Genomic DNA, 17,731 nt, shown 5'->3' on the forward strand with positions numbered 1-17,731 from the left:
GCTTTTTCTTGAAATATTTGTGTCTTACCTGGACAGATTAGTAGTCCTTTGAAGTCAATGAGAAGACTTCAAATGACATCTCCTGTTGTTTCTGTGTATTTAGTTTTCCTGTATAAATATCCAAGCGACCCATGCAAGAGAAGTAAGACACAAGAATATCATATGGATCTTACAGTTAAGAAAAACTGGGCACCCTAACTAATTCAGTCTTCATTAGGTTATTCAGAAAGTTGGACAATAAAGGGGAGGCACTGTCTTCTGAGATAACAAATCTTAATGCACTTTCTTAGCTCCTTTTCAAGAGCCAGTGTGCCATTTTATTCTGTACAGTGGAATAAAATGAAAGTCAAAACTGAATCAGTCTTTTGGGTTTTGTCCCAATATTTGCTCTAATTGGCATTGCTAAGGTGACTGTGAATATATTACAAAAACTACAATCAAATGTTCAGTGTTTGAACAGTCTTTTCCATAGCTTAGCTGCTCAGGCTGTCTTTGCCTAGAATATGATCATATTGTCAGTAGATGATCATACTGTCCCTTTTGTTAAGTAGGGCTGGTTTTTAAAAGGTAATTGTTCTTTTAAAATATTAATTGAATCTTCAGACTTTATCTGACAAAGCTGATTGTGCAAAATGCATGGAACGGCTTTGGCGTTATTTTATATAGTATAACTGACCATGAATAAAATTCATGCAGTAAATTAAACCCTAACAAATGAGTCTTTTGTCCCCTTTATTCTCATTGAAATGTGGGTGAGTGGAACATACAGAAATTCCAGATATTTAAGAGACTTTAACAGGATCTATGCTGGAAAGTTAAAAATACTCCTTGGGTGTTTGGGGAGTTTTTAGTTTTACCTTAATATTGTCTCACTCATCTGTAGACTTGCCAAGGAATAGGTCCAGGTTAAGTACCTTTGAAAGTAACAGGTACGAAGCAGCTGCTAGGCATGGAAACCAAAGATTACTACAAAGCAAGTATGTTTTCTAAGGTATTATAATAGATACATTTGCTGAATTGAACCCCACTTTTAGAGGTTCAGCTGAGGTAGGAATCAGGAATTGGCTTTTCAAATCAAAATGGGAGTCTAGCAGGAAAAAAAATAACCTAGCAGAGAGTAGGCTGGACTGATGCCTACTTAACACTTACAACCTACCACATACTTTCACCCTTTTGGTATGTTGTGTATTTCGTTATGTGGGTTTATTTAGGTATACAAAAGTTTTATACGAATTTGTCTTTGAATGTCTGCTCTGAAAATAGTGACCTTGCAGATGTATGTGATGAATTCTACATTTATGTTGGTAGATGAAAGATTTTTTGGGGATCCAATTTAATAGCTCAGAAAAAAACATCAAGAAGTCAATAAAGGCAGAAGAAATATGTCTGTAACAGTGTTCAGGGCTGAGGTTTCCAGCTTATGGCATGTAGCTGTCATGTTCTGATGTCATCTCTTGATCCTCAGGCAGATCCTGTGGTGAAGTCTGGTGACCTCGCAAAAAAAATTTGTGACTTCACAGCAGTAAGAATGAAGGTATAGGATGATGACAGTACTGGACGTGTAAGGGAAAAGTTCAAGTCGAGAAAAACAGTTGTGAAGGTATATTTATCTGCAATCAAAAGTACAAAACAGTTCAAGGGGAAATTGATTATAATTTGCTCTGGTAGTTTGCTCCAGGAAAATTCTTATGATACTGCAGAACAGCTTAGTGGAACTGTAACACCAATTGCAAACCTGAGTGTATTCAGAAAAATGAGCCTTTTTTAGCAAAGGGAGAAATTAATTCTGTCACATACTAATGAAATGTCACATCGTTAGACAGAAGAAACAATTTTATTATCTACTCATCTTTCTAAGCTTCTATGAGTTTAAAATAGTTTTCTAAACTCTTGCAAATGAGGTAATATGCAAGTTCTTGATAGTTGTGTGGCAGTGTATAGACCAGAGATACTAAGCTTGGCAAGTTATTTTCATGTGACCATTTGGTTATCTTACGTGCAAATAGCCTATACAATTAAGTGTATGTGACTCCTTCTGCTGGTACTTCTGTCATGTCATAAATGCAGTGACCCTCAACAAAAGAGGTTAATGGCTTTCTTGTCCTGATGCCATTGGCCCAACAGAGCTGTAAAACAGAGCACTGGAGGGCTGGATTTGCAGTGTTCTTTGGCTTGTTGAAAATACATTTTTTTATGAATGGCAGCTAAGAAGGTTTAAGGATATAGGATACAGATACAACTCTAATTGCTGTCTTCATTATCTTTTGAGTGAGAAGTACTTGTGTTCTGGTGAACAGCAGCTGAGTTTAATCATATATAAAATATTTGCCAGAGTAATTTAAGGGCAAGTAAATATTTATTAGGGGTGCAGAATCATAGTAAACCCCAGACGAATTTTATTAAGAGATGACCTTATGCTTAATAATTATCTTACAAATGTAAACTGCAATAATCTACCTTCAAAATACAGGTCAGTGACTCTCATCACACTGTAGCAAAGGCTGCCATAGAGGAAGATGTGGAACAGGCTAAAGGGAATGCCCCTGGGACCCTGCAATTAACACATCCTGAGCGCATAGCTTCCGCAGCAGTGCTTACTCTGCACAACAGAGGCATCAGGAAAACTTGCATTGTTTCGTGGCTTTTCCACTGACAGAATTCATGGTTGCTGCAGTTTAATTTATGTATGCTTTAGATGGAGAAGCTCTAGGCCTTTGTGAGTAAAACTCTAGGAAGTTTAAAGTAACTTTTTCCAACTATTAGCATGAAATTTTCAGGGAGGGTCACCACTGCTGTGTGACAAATGTGTGCATAGTAAAACCGAGCAGATCGCTGACCGAGGGCTAGAAGAGATTGAACAGTTCACAGCTGGAGTCAGCTGCTGTCGTGAGTGCCATGTGCTGAGGACTCGTGAACTGCCAGGTGTCATGATCCTTTCCTTTACCTGCTCCTAGATCTTTCTGTGTGACAGCCTCTTTGCAGCTGGCAAAAATCTCCGAGTGGTACATGAAAGATTGCAGAGAAACCCCCCTGGGTAGCTTAGCTCCACTGTCCTTGATCTTCCTTTGCACATCCGTGGTCTTCAGTGAAGCAAAGGGCCCTTGTGCCAGATTTGTGAATCAAGGTGAATCTCACGTCACCTATAAATCTGCTGGGGTTGATGGAAGTGGCACACATACATTTATTGTAGGATTTACTGCCACTGTTACATGAGTGGTCTGCAGAGAAATCCCTTGAATTTCCAGCAGGCAAATATATTCTTAAGTATAAAGCCTTCAAGTTAACCCAAAACACGAAGTTCCTGCCTGCTTTGTCACCATCCCTGTTTTTTATCCCCAGTAGCCTGTTCCTTAGATCTGACACTAGTTTAAGATATGCAGGTAAGTATATTTTTGTGCATTTTGGAAATATAGCAGTGAGCACAGTTTCATGCATCTTGGGGACGAACTGAGGAGCCTTATTAGCTGAGTATTGCTTGCATACCACAGACAAATTTTTTCCTTCTTCTGATATTATTGAAAAATTTGCTTAAAAGGAATCACTGCACAGAACTGTTAGTATGACATCTTTAGTCCTTTTTTTTTTTTTTTTTTTTTTTAAGATCAGATTAATGTATGCAATTTTGGAGGGACCTATTCAGGCCCGTTAGTTTTGAAAAACTTTAGCTGTGTCACATGGATATCATCAGTAGAAGTTACTGTGTGCTATCTTGCTCATCTCTCAGTGTCCTACGGTGCAGGCTTCACAACATCTTGTATGGTAGGGAAGGAGGGGGGGAAATTGTGGATATGGGTACTGGTGTCCACCCATGGGACAATCAAAATTAAAAAATAACCAGCTTTAGGTTTACAGTAAAGCATTGAGGAGCCTTCTGAAGAAAATGGCCCCACACAAAGCTTGGCTGGCAGGTGTCTCTAGCAGAGCATCACTATTGAAAAGGGCTGCCAGTGACACAGAACAGCAAAGCAGATCATCAGCCCATCCAACCATGTGGCCTGAGGACTGAGAGGACAGGTGTGGCTACAGGCACTTATCCCAGAGTGGCTTCCCTCTCAATAACCCTTTTCCCAGGGCAGAACTTGGTAGAAGGATCCCAAGCAGAGCTACAGCCTCCCTCCATTGCAGGACATGCTGTGGGAGGGAAGAAGTGAGCCTGAGGTTGTTACAGTTCTGTCATACTGCCCCATTAAATGTGATGGCTTATTGCTATTTTTAATCTAATTCTTTTGTGAGAATGGAGGTGATAAAACAAATTTCTATGCTTCATTCACACACCTAATGGGAGAACTGAGGTTATGCCAGGGGATGGTGTGGCACTACCTGAGGGTGGTAAGACTAATGGGAGATCTATACCGCTCCTGCGGGTGAGGAGCACCTCTGAAATGCTTGTATACCTGCCCACGCAGCATGAGGAACAAGGGGGGCGAACTGGAAGCTTAGGTCCTTTCCCAGAGCTGTGGTATCATTGGTATTAGTGAGACGTGGTGGGACGAGTCCCAAGGCTGGAGTGCTGGGATGGAGGGCTATCGGCTGGTCAGGGGGATAGGCAGGGCCGGCAAGATGGTGGTGTTGCACTTTATGCAACGGGGAGATGAGACTGTGTGGCCATTGCCATTAGGGTGATGTGGTAGAGAGCCTTTGGGTGAGGATTTAGGGGGTGGATAGCAAAGCAGATGTTGTTGTGGGTATCTGCCATCAACCTCCCACCCAGGGCAATGGCATGGGTGAGATATTCTTTAGGCAGTTAGGGGAAATCTTGAGATTATTCGCACTCATCCTTCTGGAAGACTTCAACTTCACAGACATAAACTGGTAATATCATACTGCCACGACAAGTAAGGCTGGGAAATTCCTAAAGCATATTGAGGATAGCTTCCTGTCACAAGTACTGAGTGAGCCGACTAGGAAAGGAGCTCTCCTGGACCTGTTGTTTGTTGTGGGAGAGGTGATGGTAGGTGGCTGTCCTGGCCACAGTGATCATGAATTGGTTGAGTTCGAAAGTTTTGGTGTAAGGAGAAAAAAGGTCAGCAGGGTTGCCACCCTGGACTCTATGAGAGCAGACTTCTCAGGGAGATAGTTAGGAGTGTCACCTGGGAATCTGATGAAGAGGGTTTAGGGGTCAGTGAGAGCCGGTCACTTTCCAAAAATCACCTTTTAAAAGCCCAGGAGCAGGCAATCCCACTGTGCTATGAGTCAAGCAAATGGGGCAGAAGAGCAGCCTAGCTGAACAGGGAACTCTGCTTTGAACTAGGGTGGAAGAAGAAAATCTGTGACCTCCAGAAGCAAGGTCTGGCTTCTCAGGGAGTTTACAGAGCTGTATCTGCAAGGGAGAAAATGAGAAAAGCCAAAGCCCAACTTGAGTTGACGCTGGCCACTGTTGTGTCAGAAAAACTAAAAAAGCTTCTTCAAGTACCTCAGTGGTAAGAGGAGACCAAAGGAAAACTCTAGACAAATACTTGGAGTGGATGGTCACCTAACAAGTAGGGAGGAAGAAAAGGCTGAGGAATCTAAAGCCTTTTTTTTGCCTCAGTATTTAGCAGTGATGACAGATCTTGGGCTGCCAGTACGTCAGAGTTAGAGGACCATGACTGCGGGAGCAGTGACTTTCCATCTGTGGTCACCGGGATTGAAGGGAACCGCAGCATCAGCTCAACGTTTACAGGTCCCTGGGGCCTCATGGGATTTACCCCAGCATGCTTACTGAAGGAGTTAGTGGATGTTGCAGCTGGACCCCTCTCAACAATTTATCAAAGGTCATGGAAGTCTTGGGAGGTCCCAGCTGACTGGAAGCTAGCCAGCGTTATACCCATCTACAGGAAGGGCATGAGACTAGACCCAGGAACCTGGAGACCTGTTGGTCTAACCTCAGTCCCTGGAAGAGTTATAGAGAAGATTATCCTGGGTGCTCCTGAAAGGCATTTAAAGAACAAAGATGTTATCATCTTCTGACCAGCTGGTCAAAAGAGGAGATTCTCCCAACATACGTACCGTTTGTGTGGCCTCACCTTGAATATTGTGTGTGGTTCTGGGCTCCGCAGTATGGAAAGGTTGTTAAGGTCCTGAAAGCATCCAGAAGAGGGCAACAAAGCTGGTAAAAGGGCTGGAAGACATGTCCTCTGAGGAGAGGCTGAGGGTGCTTGGGTTGTCTAGTTTGGAGAAGAGGAGGCCGAGAGGTGACCCCACTGCTCCCTGCAGCTCCCTGAGGAGGGGAAGCAGAGGGAGGTGCCGGCCTCTGCTCCCTGGGAACCGATGACGGGATGCTTGGGAACGGCACAGAGCTGCGCCAGGGGAGGGTCAGACTGGGCATTAGGGAAAATGTCCTTATTGTGAGGGTGGTCAAACACTGGAACAGGCTTTCTAGAGAGGTGGTTGGTGCCCCATGCCTGTCAGTATTGAAGAGGCTTTTGGACAACGCCCTCATTAATATGCTTTACCTTTTGTTTAGCCCTGACTATATCAGGCAGCTAGACTAGATGATCTTTGAAGGGTGGTGAGGCACTGGCACAGGCTGCCCAGAGAAGCTGTGGGTGCCCCATCCCTGGAGGTGCTCAAGGCCAGGCTGGATGGGGCTTTGGGCAGCCTGACCTGGTGGAAGGTGTCCCTGCCCATGGCAGGGGGGTTGGAACTGGGGGATCTTTAAGGCCCTTCTAACCCAAACCATTCTATGATTTTATGATTCTTTGATTGAAGGTCTTTTCCAACAGAACTGTTCTGTTCTGTTCTGTTCTATTCTATTCTATTCTATTCTAATGCAAGGGAGTTGCAAATTGTAATTAGTATGGGGTACATCAGTAAGAATTTCCAAATACACATATTTGATGTACACTGAAAAGCTTATGTTTGCTAATGAACCCACTTTCATTCCAATTTCTGGCCATATCTAGTTATAATTCATAACAACAGAGCGTCACATCATGAACCTTAGGTTCATTTGTGCTTTCCCATGGTTTTCATTGTAAGTCAAAGAACATCTGATTAAATGTATATATGTGACCTTGTAAAAGCCTTTTTGCTGTGTCAGCAGAGGTAGGAGAGACCAAAAGTGAAAGCAAAGATCCCTATCAGAGATCAGGGGTTGGTCAGATTGTGGTGGGGATCTGCCCCCAGCATCCAGATAGAAAGCTAAAGGCTTTAAGAGCCCTGTCAGTAGTGAGCTGAGAGATCAGAGAGAGATGAGCAGTGTGAGAGGGAAGTAGTAAGGCAAGTAGAGGACTGATGGATTTTATTTCCCTATTTGCATTGAGAATAGGAGAAGTCTCCTATTGTGTAACAATAGACTACTCCAAGAGAGGAAAGGTAATTCAAACTAAGAAAAGGCATGAAGGGTGGGCTATTGATGAACCTCCTGCCAGGCAATGAATGAAATTATGTTTGCTGTGGATGTCTAATGCTACAGATTCTGTGCAAGTGGTATCATTGAGCCACGTGGGTGCAGCCACTGTGGTTCCAAGAGGGGAAACTAAGGCAAGAGATATGTGAACTCTCAGTGTAATTTGACCTTTCTGCATATTATGTTTGTGTTTGTTCATATAGCTGCTCAGTAATTAGTTCTGCCAGCTCTTGGTTTCCATATGTCTTAAGGAATGACAGTATATTCTCAGATTTACTTCTATTTATACTAGCTAAATACTAGTAAACCTGTCCACTGAAAGAATAAATTAAAAAATTGTCTTTTCTTCAGCTTTCTGTTGGGCTTTTCTATGTTCCTGACTATTAAAGACGCTTTATTTTTCATATTCTCCTTTCCTACAAACAGTTAAGCAAGTTTATAGTTCTGCATAATTTAGCTATACACTTCTTACATTAGACTCATACAGAGGAAATCATGACAAATTATGTAGGAGGAAGATTTCCAGTTATTCAAGGCCCTAAGTGATGAAATTGTATAGAGATTTATATTTTTATTAAGCAAAATTGTGGTATCTCCAGAGCATTTCCATTGCATATGAGCTTGAATATACATGAGAAAATCATTATCAAGGTTATCTACCTGAATATCTTTTGAAGAAATGGTTATACAGGGTTGGAAAATAACATCTAGCGCCCATAGCTCTTAGGAGAGAGAAAGGCAACTCCTGACAGTGTGGAAGGTCGTCAAAGCAGACTGCATGTTGTCTGCTGCCGGTGCGAAGGGAAAGGAAAAATATTTTTAAAATAAAGAAAATGGCTGGGATATCTTCCTCAAGAATTTGGAGCAAGAGAAATCCTCATTCTGCAGGGTTGTCGCTACTTGTAAACGTGCATGGTGGCTGCAGGCTGGCCTGGACCAGCTGCGTGCCCTGTCCTTGCTGCACCAGCCCTGTTCTCCAGCTGACTTGTTTTATGATGAAGGCAGAAAGTGTATCAGCCGATGGATTGCAGTCTGGGGCATTGCAGTCAGCAGCGGTGTGCACTCAATAATTGTCTTTCCTTCCAAACCGATGTACTGAATCAATTTTACGGTGTCCTACCAGTCCCACTGAGCAGGGAGAGGATTCCTTCCAGGCCTCTGCGGGCAAAGAGCTTGTGTGATGGAGCAGAGGTCTATCTATTACCCAGCTAGTCCACCTACAAATAGAGTTGCTTTTCTCATGGATACAAAGGTTGATCCAGGGAGGGCTCCTGTATGGTCAGCCATGCCCCAGAAAGTCAATGATAATCCTAACAGAAAGGAGCCTTCAGATGCGGAGATGATTCAGGGTCATGTGTCCGTTCACCTAACGCCACCGAGGCTTCCAGCTGACTCTGAAAGTAGATTTGTGCTCAGAAATGTGTCTCAGGAGGAACACAAAGCACGTTTTGTTGGTCTGGCCACGAGGTCGAATGTAGCAGCAGTATTTCCTGCACAGTTAAGTCTCTGAAGCAACGATGTGGTTTGGAAATTTGGCAGAGAGGGTGGTTGTGCCAAGCACCCTGTGTCCTCATTGTCCTTCGCGCTACTGGTAAGCCAAGACAAGGAGTTCTCAGTCTGTTGGAGATTTGTGTCTTATTCTCCAAGGCTGTGTGAAGGGTGCTGTGGAAATGAAGTATTCTTAACTCTTTGCAGCCAGTAAGGGCTTGGCATCATCACCAGTTAGTTTCAGTTCCTCCACGATGTAAGGCAAGATGTCCCTACAGGCATATGGAGGAGGGAGCACGGGGCTGGTTTTACCCTGGGTAGTCATCAGTCCAGTCCAAACCAGAAGGGTGGGTATACGTCTTTCAGCACAAGGCAGGCTTTTATACCCCCTGTTATCTTTAAAAAATCTGCATGTCTGCCTCCCTCATGCCTCTGTGTTCTTACTTCAGTCTCTCTCACTAGCTTGATTCCATTCCCAGAGGCCTGAAAGGAATAAATCCAAACATGCTCTATTTCGACTTATACCCCATGGACAGCACTGCCGATGTGGCATTTCAGAGACTGAGGGAAGCAAGCCAGATTTGCTCATGGAAAGAAAAAAAAAAAAAAGAAAGAAGGAACTGCAGCAACAGAATGACGTAAGGTTTATCCTGCAGGTTCACCTCGGGTTACAACCGGATCTAATTCAGCATGCTCTTGTCAGTACAGCTTAGTTCATTTGAACCAAGAAATACAGTTCAATTCTGCATGCAGCTAACTCCCACATAAAGCATCAAAACCTTTCCAATCTAAATTTTTATTGCGTTTTTTTTTTTTTTTTCTTCACTTGAAGAACTGTTGGGCCTGAATAATGTGGGTTTATTTATCTGTCTGGTACCAAGTGAAAGTAATTTCATGAATTTGATTAAAGAACCGTCTCCAAGTAAACGGGAGAATCGTGCATTTAAAGGAGATGTTCCCACACATCGGCTGCTAATGAGGTCACACAGGAGAACATTGCTGTTTGGGGCCTCTGCGCGTCCCTGGGGTGCATTTCCTCACCGGGAGAAGGTCCCACTTTGCAGTCGTAATCTAGAGCAGGGTTTGAAATAGCTCTTACAGCTAGTGATGTGCTGAACTGTTCCTTTGTTTTCATCTTAGTGCGCTCTGAGAGATGACTTGCATACATTTCACAGCACTGAGATTTCTATTTTTTTTATTCTGTAACAATTCCACAGTTTTCTTCTGTGTCACAGTGTAGTGGCAAGCTTCGTCAGCGGGCAGGCCCTGCAACTCCAAGAACTGCAAATAATCTTCGCTGCAGACCACAAGTCAAGTTTGTGTGGCATGTCAAGCAGCTCAGGGAAGTGAAATAATGCATCTTGGCCCAAATCTAGGGCAAAGTGTTTTTACACACCAAAGCAAGTAGAGTTGATGTATGCTTGCTGACTTCATCTTCAAGTGCTGCTAGCTACTGGCAGTCAGAGCAAAAAAAATGTATTAGAAAGCAACGGTTTATGGTGCAGTCCCAAGGCGGTAATCTTTTTTTCTTAAACGGAAGTTTTATACAGAAATCTCCTGATTGAACTTTAGTGTTAACCAAACATTGTTGTGTTGGATCCGACCAAGTACATTGTTCCTGGCAGTGTGCAGGAACTGGCCAGTGGATAGCTATGAAATAATTTAACACAAAAGGGGTATTTTCTTCTTAATCCCTGGCATTTAATCATTGCTTGTGTCAGGAAGTATAAATGTTTGTCTTCTCTTGCTTAAAGAAAGCAAGGTTCATTAAGGATTATATTCTTTCTTTTTAAAACAAATGAGTTTCTAATGGGAACGTGCAAGAATTCATTAACAATCTAATGAATATTCTTAATAGTCCTTTTTGGTCCCAATTATATTATACGGCAGACAGCTCCACAGGGTAAACTGTACTTTAGGTTTAAAAAGGTAGAACAGACTTTTCATTACTCTCTTTTAAATTTGCCTTTCAGTTTTAACCTTCCTGTTTAACTTTTCCTCTCTGTCTCAGTAATTAGTTTGTCTTTGGGCTTCAGTCTATTCTTTTTCTTCTATTATGAGGAAGCAAATAAGAATGGTTCGTTTTCCTTCTTTGTGCTATTTATAATTTTTATACAGCTATCCTACATTTATCCCGCCTCTCCTCATTTACTGCCTCTCAAACAAAAATCGCTCTTTCTGCGCAGAGCTGATTTTCGAAGACTTCTGGTCCTTGCTGACCCCTGCACCTGACCCCTTTCGGGGGCAGCTCTTCCTCAGCCCCATGGCTGGCACTGGCCGTAGCAGCCTTGATGCCAGCTTTACGCTTGTTTTGTTTTGTTTTCCTGGTCGAAGAGGGTTTCTGCACCTCGCCTTGAGTTTCGAGCCATATGCCTGACATTGCCGTGTCTTCAGGAGCGTTGAGGTGGCATCGCCAGGCTGCTGTCACCAGGCTGAGATCACACGGCTGTCCTGTCTCCGTGATGGATTTGTCTAACTCTCTCCAAGTCGAGCTGACTTTGATCCCATGTAATGAAAAGCCTTAAAATAGAAAGCGGAAGGGAACAGAGACGAGCTTTAATTATTTACTGGCGAGGTAGAATCCATACCTTTTGTAAAGAGACTTCTTTTGTTGTTTTTTGGTCTATTCAGTTTTCATTAAGCCAAATTTAAATCTTTGTGCTCAGCATTGATTCAGATTCTGGGGCTGATTAAACAGGCTTTTGAAGGAAGCTGCACTTTTTCTTGTTTTACCTAGTTATTTTTTCCGTTTACTAAATGGAATAAAAATATTCCCTAAGCAATTTTCAGTAATTCAGTTGCAGTAGTGCTGGGAGGTCCTGGCTCAACATTTTAGTTCCTCTAAGCACCCCGTAACATGGTACCCACCATGAAGAGGCTAAATAGACCAAACAGGTAAGCTGCAGGAGTGGGCAAGCGATGACCACAGTTCTGAGAACAAAGGTCAGAGAAAGCTTCCCAAATACACAGAGCTAGAACTGCTACGGTCCTCCCACTGCAGCTCCCCAGTGCTCAGCCCAGTTGCAAAAGCAGTCCTCATCACCCTAAACATTTTGATACCATGTCTTTGCCCTCTTCTGAAAGCAGTAGAGATGTCCTCTCACTCATTCCACAGGGAGAGTTAATACAGTTGGTGATCACCAAGACGATGAAGGGCCTGGAGCACCTTTCTTTGTGAGGAGAGGCTGGGAGAGCTGGGACTGCTCAGCCTGGAGGAGGCTCAGGGGGGATCTCATCAATGTCTGTAAATGCCTGAAGGGAGGTGCAAAGAGGATGGCGCCAGTGGTGCCAGGACAAGAGGCCATGGGCACAAACTGGCCCACAGGAGGCTCCCTCCGAACACCAGGCAGTGCTGCTTTATGTGCGGGTGACGGAGCACTGGCACAGGTTGCCCAGAGAGGCTGTGGAGCTCCCTCCCTGAAGATCTTCCAAAGCCACCTGGACATGGGCCTGGGCAGCCTGCATTGGGTGGCCCTGCCTGAGCAGGAGGTTGGAGCAGGTGACCTCCAGGGGTCCCTTCCAGCCTCAGCCATTCTGATATGTCAGAGGAACCAACTGACCTAGGGAGAGGGCAAGGAAACTGTTTCCAAGTACCACCAATATCCATGAAGGCAATAAGAGAAAACCAGAAACTGTGGGCTAGACTGGAAACTAGATTGGAAGTGACTGAATGTAGCTCATGGGTCCTTTGTATTTTTAGGCGCAATATGTAACTTGTAGCTGCAATGGGAAGGGATGAGTGGGACTTAAACTTAGGAGGTTTGGTGACCCGGACAAAATGCAGTGCCTTCTGAACTGGTCTATTTTTCACCATCCCCTGAGGCCCACAGCACTGCAGGTGGGTGATGGAGATGGCCTGCCCTTGCCTGGGTGAGCACATTGCCCTGGCAGGGTGTGCAGAAGGCTGCTGGGTGCCATCCCAAAGCCTTCCTCTTCTCTGGGGGCCCAACGGTGCCTCCTGAGGGCATGAGCTCCAGGAGGGTGAGGGAGGGCAGGGGAGATAGGCTTTGGTGCTCCACTTCCTTGCACTGGTGCACTTAAAGCCAGGAGCAACCTTGCAATTCTTGAGCAAAAAGGTTGCTTGGTTAGTTTGGGAAGTTAGCGTCTTCATATTATGTGTGGTTGGGAAATCTGCATGCTTGCACTGAGGCTCGAGGAGCCCCAGCACCTATCAACATCACTGTGTCCACAGCTCCTTCACAGAAATAGACAGTAATGTGAAATGCAGTGAAGGTTCAGAGAAATGTCCTTGCTTTATCCTCACCGTCTTGATGCCATTAGCAAACTACTGTACATAGGGGAAAACATGTCTTTAATAGTCCTGTCTCAGCTGCTGTTAATTTGATTTCCCTCAGGTATTCAGTGTTCAGTCACAAAGTCCCGGAGCAAGACTTTTCGTAACAAGCAGTACAAATAATTTACACTGTAATGTCTGAGGTTCTTAGATAAAGCATGTGCTATTCCAAACAAAGCAAAAAAAAATAATAATTTCTTTTATTTGGGGATAAACAGAATGAATTCAGAGAGGGGAGAAAGAGCTGTAAAAATGAGGATGTTTATTCAAAGCAGCTTTGTGGTATCTGACAGCAAGTAGATTATGTCCAGACCTGGGCTTAGCTTCTATGCATACACATTGTATATTTATGCGTGGGTTGTTTGTCATGATGCGTCACAGGGCAATGTTAAAATAATTTGTACATATTCGTGGATTATTACAGATAAAATATTTTTCGATCTTATCACTTTTCCTGTGGAAGTTGTTAGTTTAGTTTATGCTTTCAATTCCATTCCAGCTGTAAATGTGGATGAGAGTAGTTCCTTTTTGATGTAAACTGAGCAAGTGTGAATTAGACACATCATTGTGTCCCTCTTGAGACCAAACTGGGTTTGTTTGCATTTATGGAAATTTGGAGTAGTGCAACTGAAAAGAATGGTTTCTACCCCAAATTGTCATTTCCCCTTCCTTTGCTAGTGCCACTCATTTAAAGGTGAGATTTTCCAGTAGGACTTTATTGTTGTAGCATTGGTTCTACTGCTGTGGTAGTATTGCTGGGCTTGTATAGCTTTGTGAAAACTAAAATTGAAGCATTTGAAGAAGAATTAGGTCATGACCAAGTGCGTTTGAAAATGCCATGCTAATTATTCACAACTTTAAAATTACTGAATGAGTTTTTTCAAGTTTGCTCTGTTCCATAGATCCCATTGACATTTAAATGTAATTCACTTTATCACCATGTTATATCATAAAATCCAGTTTGTAGTGTTTTCATTAGCTGGAAGATGTTCTATAATACAAAAGGAAATCATTCTTAGGGCTTGGAGAAAAAGGGAATGCAGTTAATCTGTTAACACTGCCTTTCTAGAATTCACTAATTATTATTTTTTTTAAATCTCATACTCGTGTTAGGAGGGTTTGGGGTTTTATTTTTAGTAATCGTTGTGTAAAGTTCCTGAAATTCTCCAGAAGGTTTAAGATGAGTATCTGATTGGACTTTCAAAGTCGCCAAATCCTAAATGCTGCGTTCCATCCGTTCAGCCTTTAATCGTCTCTTTTCATATGGAAAGTGTATGCTTTTCCTGAAGGTGCTGATTCTTCTAATCATTCCTTCCTATTCTGATGAGTTTGCACCTTCTCAGAGAAAAGTGCTTGAGCGTGATTTCTTCCTCTGAGATAGTCTCTACTCTGGTTTGGATTTCCATAAATCAGAGCTAAAAGGGAAGTGTGCAGTAACTGAAATATTGCTCTGAAGATCGGGAAAAGCACACTGTAATGTCTGAGCGTTTGGAAGTACGTATTTTTCTCGGGGTACCAGTTTTCACTGTATTCAAAGAAGGGCTTTCATGGCAGCTGCAAATGCCTTTTATAGGTGGTAGCCAGTGCTGCCAGTTTTTCAACGCTCAGAAATAGTGTGCGCGGTGAGATTATTGACTGAAGTGATGCTCAGGTGGTTGTGGGTTAAAAAAGACACGGGTTAAAAAAGTTCTTTCTCTGACAATCAAATTGCTAATTCCCAAATGATGAATTGACTGCGTTTCTATGAGCCATATGCCCCCTTTCCCCTCTTTTGCTTATGCTTCATCTTGTTAAATGCAGTGTGGCATTAACATGATTCACAAATTGGGTGTTTTTTTCCCGTTTGATGTCTGCGAGCAGCCAGGGTATGTGAGGCATTTACTGCCGGCATTGCATAACTTGTCGTTTGGCCGCTGTAAGCAACCGAACCGTGCCTGGGGAGTTTCATGCGCCTTTCTCTGCAGGCTGAGCCGCGCAGCTGATCGTGACACCCATCCCTCTCGTAAGATGAGATCATAGTCTAAATCTGGGTTACAAAGCGGGAAGACTGTGCTCAAGGAGAGGCGTTGTTTTCCCGTGCTCCCTGCGCTGTTCTGGAAGCGGAAGGATAGCACCTCTCCCAGCAGGTACAGGGCAAACGAGATCGGATGCGCTAAAAAAGGTCCACGTCACGCCATCTCCCGAGCGGGGTGGTGGTCATTTCTTCCTCATCAGCCGCGGCTTTGCCCCTTTCTCGGGTCGGCCGGGGTCTGTGCCGCGAGCAGATTGCTCGCTGAAAGCTGCCTTCCGTCACCCCAGCCTCTCCGGCTGACATTTGGGATTTCTCCGCAGGATGGGTACAGCAGAGGGAGCAGTAGGACAAGCTTCTTCCAGGCTGTCTCACCCTGCCTGCGCCCTCCCAGCTCGGGCCCCCAGGCTCAGCGGCATCCCCTTCTGTCCCTACTCCCAGCGGGACCGAGACCCAGTCCGAGGGGAGCGGGGATGCCGTCGGGTCAGGATGCAGGCGGCAGGAGATGGCTGCGTGGCAGAGACACCTGCCACAGCCTCTGCAGAGCCCTGATGCACTTCACAGGGCAAGGCAGACGCTAGTGCTTTTATGTAATTGATCTGGTGAGATTCCTGCCAGTGCCCTATATATTAATGCTCCAACAGTTGTTATCAGTTCTGAGACTTTTAGCCTTCCTTCCATGTTCTTATGTTTGTTTGTTTGTTTTTTCTTACAAAAAAAAAAAAAATCTGTTTCCCCTTTTTCCCAAGGTTTTTGTCTGGAGGTTTGAATAAAGTAAGCCTCAGAGTTTCGTTTTAGAGCAGGAGGGATTTTTTGGTGGGATGTGGGGTGGATGAAAGAGGGTTGTTCCTGTGTTGGGCTAAACTGAACAGAGAATGTGTTTCATAGATTATCCTATCCCAGTCCTGAAAAAAAGTGTATGTCACGTCATCCACATGCATGTCTGCCTGCACACACACTTCAGACGTTGGCCAAATTTCTCGAAAGGCCTGTGGTTGTCTGTCCAGGCAAATATGAATACCTAATGCTTGTGGCATCTTTATGAAAGAACTTACTGGAAGTCTTCTTTCAGTGCAGAACATAGCACTGCAATGAAACCAATGTGCTGGAATGAGACAGGATTACATTTCCATTTCCTTAACAACAATATTCCATTCATTTCATAATTTCAGGAATAAGGACAAGCATTGCAGGAGAAGGTTGTGACAAGGCAAATTTTGGTGTTGTGATCTTTAATTTCACAAATGTTTCAGGTGCTGGCTGCCATGAGCTCTCTTACTGAGCAGTCATCACTGCCTTCTGCATACTGGGTCAGAGCAGACACGAAACCTTCAAAGCCGTAGAGGGTTCTTACCGATGAGGAGCCGATGAGGTCCGTATGCTGGAGCAAACACTACGTCATGAATCTTCATAACTGGCATACAGGTTTTTTGTTTGTTTTATTTTGCTTCTTAGTTTGGCTCTGTAAGGAAACACAATCATGATGTTCGTGTCTCTCACACTCCTGGTCGCAGTCAGTGGTTTTGAACTCATTAGACACCTTCTGCTGAATTTAGTATGGGGGAAGAAGTCTCAACTCTACCGATTCTCCTTGACTCTTATCACCTGTCTGCTGCTTTTTCCCTGGACCGTGAGAAAGTATGATTGGAATTAGATGATCTTTAAGGAACTAGATGATCTTTAAGGTCCCTTCTGGCTCAAACCATTCTATGAAAGGGAATATGAAAAGGAATGGGACTGCAGATTAGAGCAGCAGCTGAAAGAAGGACAGCTATGGAGGCCTGGGGAAATTCAAAGGATTGTTGTGGAGATGGTGGCACAGGTTGGTTGTGTGGTTGATGTGAAGAAGCTGAAGGTAGACATGGGCAGCGCTCAAGACCTGAGGGGTAGAAGTGGTTGTGGGAGTTTAGAGAAAATGGGGACGGCTGTCATTGGGAACAGTAAATAACAAAGGATCATAAATCCTTAGGAAAACGATCCTCATTAGCTGCACTGCTCACCAAGCGACTTTAATGAAATACAGCTGTCACTTCAAACCTTTCAAGTTCAGCATTTTCAGGCACGGAACCAATAATGGATGATACAGCCTTTTTATTTATCCACGAGCACCATCAGGCCAAGAAGGACTTTTCCAAGGGTCAGTGCTGTGTGGGAGTAGGTTTACCTGTCTTTTAAATTTTTTTGTTAAAGATAAATATTTTTCCTTTCAATGTAGTAAAATTAATCAATTTATCTACAATAGCTTACTGTTTTTTTTAAGTTCTTTTGATTTTATTAAATCTCAGAGATCTTTGTTTTGCTATCGGTTTGGACATCTACCAAGAAGAGTAGTCTTTTTTCTGTATTTAGTGTTTGGACTGAAGATAAATGGAAGCCGCATTATTCTGGTTATCTCTTAGGTATTTTTCAAGTAAACTGAACATCTGCATCTGGTAAGTAATGGTTTTATTTTGCAGAGACAAGGCAACTGCACAGGGTTTTTCAGAAGTTGCCTAATTCTTCTTACTTAATGTTCATAATTTGTTCTTGTGTAGAAAAGTAAAGTCGAAGCCTTTATATCCTGACTCTTGTGAGATGCTTATGTATGGTGATAAACACTAGCTTCAAGCAC

The 17,731-nt window shown here is 43.5% G+C and overlaps 1 protein-coding gene across 5 annotated transcripts in view; it reads left to right on the forward strand.

Moving 5' to 3' along the window:
- Positions 1-17,731, forward strand: part of DTNA (dystrobrevin alpha) — a 223,993-nt gene that overhangs the window by 24,346 nt on the left and 181,916 nt on the right. The window contains exons 1-3 of one of the 5 annotated variants that reach the window (XM_040550315.1): positions 1,526-1,600; positions 15,077-15,238; positions 16,374-16,545. The exons of 3 other annotated variants lie outside the window; for them this stretch is intronic. The gene's annotated coding sequence lies outside the window, so the exon portion shown is untranslated. Of the gene's footprint in view, positions 1-1,520; positions 1,601-15,076; positions 15,239-16,373; positions 16,546-17,731 lie in introns of those variants that run through there. One more of the 5 variants, XM_040550318.1, reaches the window with a different exon arrangement.

Source organism: Cygnus olor, chromosome 2 (assembly GCF_009769625.2).
Source record: "Cygnus olor isolate bCygOlo1 chromosome 2, bCygOlo1.pri.v2, whole genome shotgun sequence".
NCBI lineage: Eukaryota > Metazoa > Chordata > Aves > Anseriformes > Anatidae > Cygnus > Cygnus olor.